The 6,248-nt window shown below is 39.7% G+C and overlaps 1 non-coding gene across 1 annotated transcript; it reads left to right on the top strand.

Moving 5' to 3' along the window:
* Nucleotides 1-5,292: 5,292 nt before the first annotated feature.
* LOC120925183 lies at nucleotides 5,293-5,479 on the top strand. Its single transcript, XR_005746554.1, has one exon. It is a non-coding gene; the product is annotated as a U2 spliceosomal RNA (small nuclear RNA).
* Nucleotides 5,480-6,248: the final 769 nt, after the last annotated feature.

The raw sequence follows: 6,248 nt of genomic DNA, 5'->3' as shown, positions 1-6,248 counted from the left end.
AGAATCAGTTACACATAGATATCTATTAGATCCGACAGGCGTAAGTCTCTTACGCCGTCGGATCTAATAGAAATCTATGTGTAACTGATTCTAAGAATCAGGCGCATAGATACGACCGGCCGGACTCAGAGATACGACGGCGTATCTGGAGATACGCCGTCGTATCTCCTCTGAGAATTAGGCCCTAAAGCTCTACACCCAGCTAAAAATGATTGTTTTAGAAAGTGTAGAGGTAATGGAGCACAGCATCTCCAATTATAACCTTGCACAATACAAAACAATTTCTAGAACAAAATGGCATTTTTGTAGGGTCAATATATGTTAGCTCTAGATGCTTAAAATATTAAATTATTATTAGCACCTCTAATGCGTTATTTCGCACATCAGCTGGACAGATAGTTACCAAACATAAATACTGGCATAAGTATGGATGATTGGTTAATTTAGGAAGGCATGGGTGAACATGTACTGACCTTTGCTAATTGCTAGCAGTAACAAAACAAGTTGTGTAAGTATATTTCTTTGATTTCAAGAGCATTGTAATATTCATTACCTTTAAACAGATGATACTCATGTTTTTAGGGTAAATGCGTTCATGGATGCATATTATTAATAAGTTCATTATCTTTTAAATGCAGTCTTTAAGTTAGAAAGAAATTAGGCTCTCAATTTTGTGCCACATCCCTAAAAATATTTGAAAAATATTTAGAGTTTTATGATGGCAGGACTTTTAAGACACCACATCATAGTCATGTTTTTCTTCTTAAAACATAACAAACTTTAGTCAAATACAGTAATTAAAAATGACAATTGATAAAAAATTAATTAATAAAAAATATAGAGAACAGTGACCCCAACAAAAATTGTGCTCTATCATATGCTCAAATAGAACCTTCAGTAACACATGATAGGTATCCCCAGCATAGCATTCACTTTTCCTTATAACGGTTGTAATAGGCCATGTTTAGCTCAATGTGTTTCTTGGACTCAAAGGAGGTGGAGGAAGGAAATGTTTGAGTCCAAGAAACGTGTTGAGCTATATATGGCCTATCACAACCACTGAGTGCCAAGTGAATGCCCCGCTAGGGATTCCTATCATGGGTTATTATACAAACAATCCAAGAATCATGCATGGAAGTATCCACGCTCTACAGCAGCCTGCCCGACAGAAACTGGCCTAGCTTCCGGCTTTTGTCAAATGGGCATGCTGGAAAACCAGCAGCCAACCGGCATCCAATCAGCACTTGCAGCCAATGCCTGTGAGTGCTGGTGAAGGGGCAGTTCTCCTGTCAGAACACAATAGGGTGGGTGAGAAGTACATGGCTTTTGATAGAGGGGTGAAATGTTGCTGCAGAGGTTAAAACTGTTGGGAGGAGAGTAAAGATGGATGTAAAAGTTATACGGAAAGGAACAGTACAGAGTCAAATGCTGGGATTAGAGGTTTAAATACACTCCCCCCATAAATTACACATGGTAAAACTTCCACTCTGAGGCACCTCAGATTATAGCTACCATGCTTACTAACATTGGTGAGGTCAAATCATCATTCTGAAAAACACTGCTGATACATGAAGGGTTTCATGTTAGTAAGTGTGGTCTCCAAGATCTGAGGACTTCTGAGAGGGGTACTTCTCTTAACAACTAAAAACCTACTGAACCACTGATGTAATTGCTTCTGCCACCCTCCAGGTCTCTGCACAAAGGTAAACCCCCCTATTTGGGGGTAAAGTGGTTGAATCTTGTAAATTCTGTCCCCCTATGCCCAGTGCTAGGTAAACATGAGACTATGACTTGAATATAAATAGAGTGCAATGGTGTCAAAGGCAGAGTAAAGATCATGGAGGTACAACAGGAAAAATTACCTTTGGATTTAGCTCAGTGAAAATCACTTTACTGAGTAAAGGTTCTGGTCAATCTGCTTGCTTAAAACCAGACTGAAGAGGACCAATTGGGGATATACATGTGTAAGGCCCCATACAGACGAGAGAATTTATCTGCGAATACGGTCCAGCGGACCGTTTCCGCGGATAAATCCTCTCGAGGATTTCGGCGGATTTTCATGCGATGGAGTGTACACACCATCGCATTGAAATCCGCGCCGAAATCCTCTGGCGATGACGTGTCGCGCCGTCGCTGGGATTATGACGCGGCGACGTGCGCGACGCTGTCATATAAGGAATTCCACGCATGCGTCGAATCATTACGATGCATGCGGGGGATCCCTTCGGACGGATGGATCCGGTGAGTCTATACAGACCAGCGGATCCATCCGTTGGGATGGACTCCAGCAGATGGATTTTTTCTGCATGTCAGCGAATATTCGATCTGCTGGAATCCATCCCAGGGGAGAAATATCCGCGGAAACAGATCCGCTGGCGTGTACACACCATAGGATCTATCCGCTGAAACACATTTGCTCGGATTTATCCGCGGATGGATTCTATGGTGTGTACGGGGCCTAAGAGGAATCAGGTCAAGCTATTTAAAAACATATATAAAAAAGAAAAATGATGAAGGTATATGTAGAGTAGAAAAGGGTCAAAAGAAGTCTTCTTTAATATAAGAGTGGTTGCTTGTTTGAAGGCAGAAGGGAAGACACCTATGAAACGAGAGGGTCAATTGCATGAACATGAGATGAGAGGTGATTGATGTCAAAATGGCAACTGTCAGTATTTAGGTGACCTTCAACTTCTTCACTTAAGTCAAAGGGTAATCCTTGCGAATTGTAGATACAGTATAAAAAGGTTAGCATTCTAGGGACCATGTCTCACTAGTGATCCTGTTAGCGACAATTGGCCAGTGACAGGATCGTTATACAGGGCTAAACAAAATGCTCACCAGTTTCTACGTGTTACTCTATCTCCAGCTGGATGAGCGAGACATTGCTTCCTCGTTGGAGACTTACATTCTGCGGACTTTCATCAGCAAGGGGATGTTGCCTCTCCTATCCTGCCAATGAGGGAGTGACACATGGAAGCAGGGGTTGATAAAAAGACCCTGCTGGTCAGACGAGTGAGACGTTGCTGAGGAAAATGTGGCAAAATGTCACTAGCCAGCCATATTTCAATCATCAAGTCGGATTACCTTGAATCATCCCTATCAAAATAGAGGTAAATATAAAATGTGCCTTTTTTTTGTGGTGGGTATTGAATAATTTCTCCCACAGTTTTAAGCATTTGGCTTCAACATCAGAAAGCAGCATTAGAGGGTTGAATGCTGTGGATTTTTGAATTCCGCATGAACTTTATTTATTAAATGGCAATTTATTGATGGTGAACATTGAAACTGCAACAAGAATATTGTCAATTTAATGATACCATCCGACTGTACCAAAAGCATTGGCTAACTCATGGGATGTTGAATGTTTTCTGACCATTGTTATTGGTTTCCTGGAGGTTTAGGACTGTGTGCTTCCATGGACATTTATAGACATTTATGATATGTATAAAAAAAAACTTCAAAAGAATGATTCGTGGGCTATTGATGGTTCTGCAGGCCTCACTTCCCTTTGTTTTTTATGACCAGCTTTGTAGTAATGTTATTTTGGAATGTGCAGAATGAGAATTATGGAAAATACTGCTAAATGTGGAGTTCTCCTTCAAAAACAAAAGTAGCCCACCAAAATGGCTACCATGTGTGTCTTTAATATTGAAGAATCGGGTTGAAGTTTTTAAAATCAGTGAGAAAGGTACAGAGGTGACTGCACATTTTGCAAAAAAAAAAATACTTATTTTATAACTTATTTTCATGGGTGATTTTTTTTTTCTTATTTGCATTGCAATTGTAAGAAAGACCCAGAATTTTATGAGCCGGTATCCTGGCAGACTCGGATGCCCCATGTGGCATACACCTGGGGGTTTTGTGTCTGTGCTGTGCACTCACTGAAGGATATTGTACTCTGTGTTTAGAAAATAAAGCTTTCAATGACTAAAGGAAGTTGAATTAAGCATGTCTGTATGTGTGGGTAAGAAGCTTTAGCCAATGTAAATAAACACAGCGTTTAGCCAGAGGCAACACATCCATGCTATAAACATGTTTTATCTACTTGCATGGCCCATATGAGAAAGATATCCAACTTTGCAAAGTTATTTATTTGTGAGTTGGTTTTTCGTTTGACTTTAATATAGATCGTTTTTTTTTTTTTGCTTTTTGCTTTTCATACCATCAACATGAGGGTAAATACAATCTGGCACAATAATTAAGACTAGAAGAAAAAAATATAAACTTGACTTTTTAAATAGTCCTGAAGTATATTTACAGGCCACTTCTTTATGTCCTTTCATCTCTCTTCCGTTTGCAGTTAGACAATTGCTTGACAGGAGCACCAAACGAGCTCAATAGCAAAATGTCAGGAAAGGATACAAAACTGAACTGGAAAAACAAAATGTCATAAAAAACCATTAGTCACTGCCTGTTAGGACAAATGTTAAAGAAATATTTGGCTAGTGTGTTCATGACCGGAGCATTGATTATAGAATCTTATATAATAAACGTCATGGTCTGCTGATTTTGTGTAGTTTATATGATCATTTGTAATCAGTTAAACCACAGACTGACCTGCATGTGTATGTCTCCCACACAGTAATTGCTTTCAGTATGAATTTTACCATACTGAAAGCCAGCTGTCCCATAATGTTTCTCTTCCATCATTCTTGTCACTTTACAGTTTATACATTCAGATGGAAACAAATGAACCAGTGACCATTATTTTAAATGTAATGTATGTGTGTGGACAGCACAAGAAACCTTTAATTTATCTAGTATGGATAGTAACATTTTCTACATAACACATCAATTGTTTACTTTTTATATCTAGATTGCACATCAGGGCCTTTTTACAATGTCTCACTACCATCAGAAATTCAAAAGCATAAAGTGCCAATAAAATCCAACCTTTATTTTTCCAACAGCCATATTGATAATGTGCGTAACTGTAATAGGGAAAGCATATAGAGTGAAGCTGATAACGTGCAAAGGGACACTTTAATGTAGTGCTACCTGCTTTGAAGCCACTGGATTTTTATAGCGCCTCCTGCCCTGCCAAATGATGACTCACCTTGTACTTAGACCTAACAGTCACCAACATACTTGAAACTGTGGAATGCCCTTCATTGAAACAGGCAAAAGCTCTACAGGGGAAGTATAGGTCAAACAAAAACAAAATGCAGTGTTAGAACAGTCTCAACAACTAGGACAAAAGACTACAAGAGAAGAGCCTATCAAAAGGTCTGAGCTTTTGACTAAACCACTGGCTAGTGTACCATTAGCTCAATTAGCTCAATTCTGCTGGCATTCGCTTCTCTGCCTTTTGGCTAAGATCAAGTGTAGTATCTGTTCTTATCAGTTGTCAGCACAAACAGACAGACAGGTGGACAGACATTCACCTGGAGTGACGTAAGAAGAAGCAGAGGATGCCGATGTTCAAGTTTTAACATTGCACCCGTTTTTTATTGTTGATGTAAGAGCATATACACCCAAATAAACGTCCCCTTATCTTTGATACTACACCATTGGAGGTCTTTCTCTGTCTTCTCTCCCCCCCGGTCCCCTATTGGAGCCCGATTAGGGATTGATTGAAGGAGTTGTTTGGAGTAAGCTGTGGTATTACATATGAAGTATGGACCTGATGGCATCCATCCACGGATCCTAGGTGAGTTGAGCTCTGTCATTTCAAAGCCACTGTATCTAATATTTAGGGACTCATTAAAGACAGGAATAGTACCACTGGATTGGCGCAGGGCCAATGTGGTGCCCATATTTAAAAAGGGAACAAAGTCTTTACCAAGTAACTATAGACCTGTTAGTTTAACTTCTATAGTTGGGAAGATACTGGAACGTTTAATAAAAGACCACATGGATGAGTTCTTGCTGGAAAAAAACTATTTAAGCAGCAGACAACATGGATTCATGAAAGACAGAAGTTGTCAGACAAACCTGATTTCCTTTTATGAAGAGGTAAGTAAAACCCTGGACAGAGGCGTGGCTGTGGACGTGATATATTTGGATTTTGCAAAAGCGTTCGATACAGTTCCGCACACACGGCTCATGTGTAAGGTAAGGTCTACAGGATTGGATATATCAGTTTGTAAATGGATAGAAAACTGGCTGAAAGACAGAATTCAGAGAGTCGTGGTTAATGATTCTTACTCTGAATGGTCCAATGTTATGAGTGGTGTACCCCAAGGTTCAGTGCTGGGACCCTTACTTTTCAATATCTTTATAAATGATATTGGGTCTGAGATCAAAAG

The sequence above is a fragment of the Rana temporaria genome, chromosome 1 (assembly GCF_905171775.1).
Source record: "Rana temporaria chromosome 1, aRanTem1.1, whole genome shotgun sequence".
NCBI lineage: Eukaryota > Metazoa > Chordata > Amphibia > Anura > Ranidae > Rana > Rana temporaria.
This window is presented reverse-complemented; position numbering and strand designations above follow the sequence as displayed.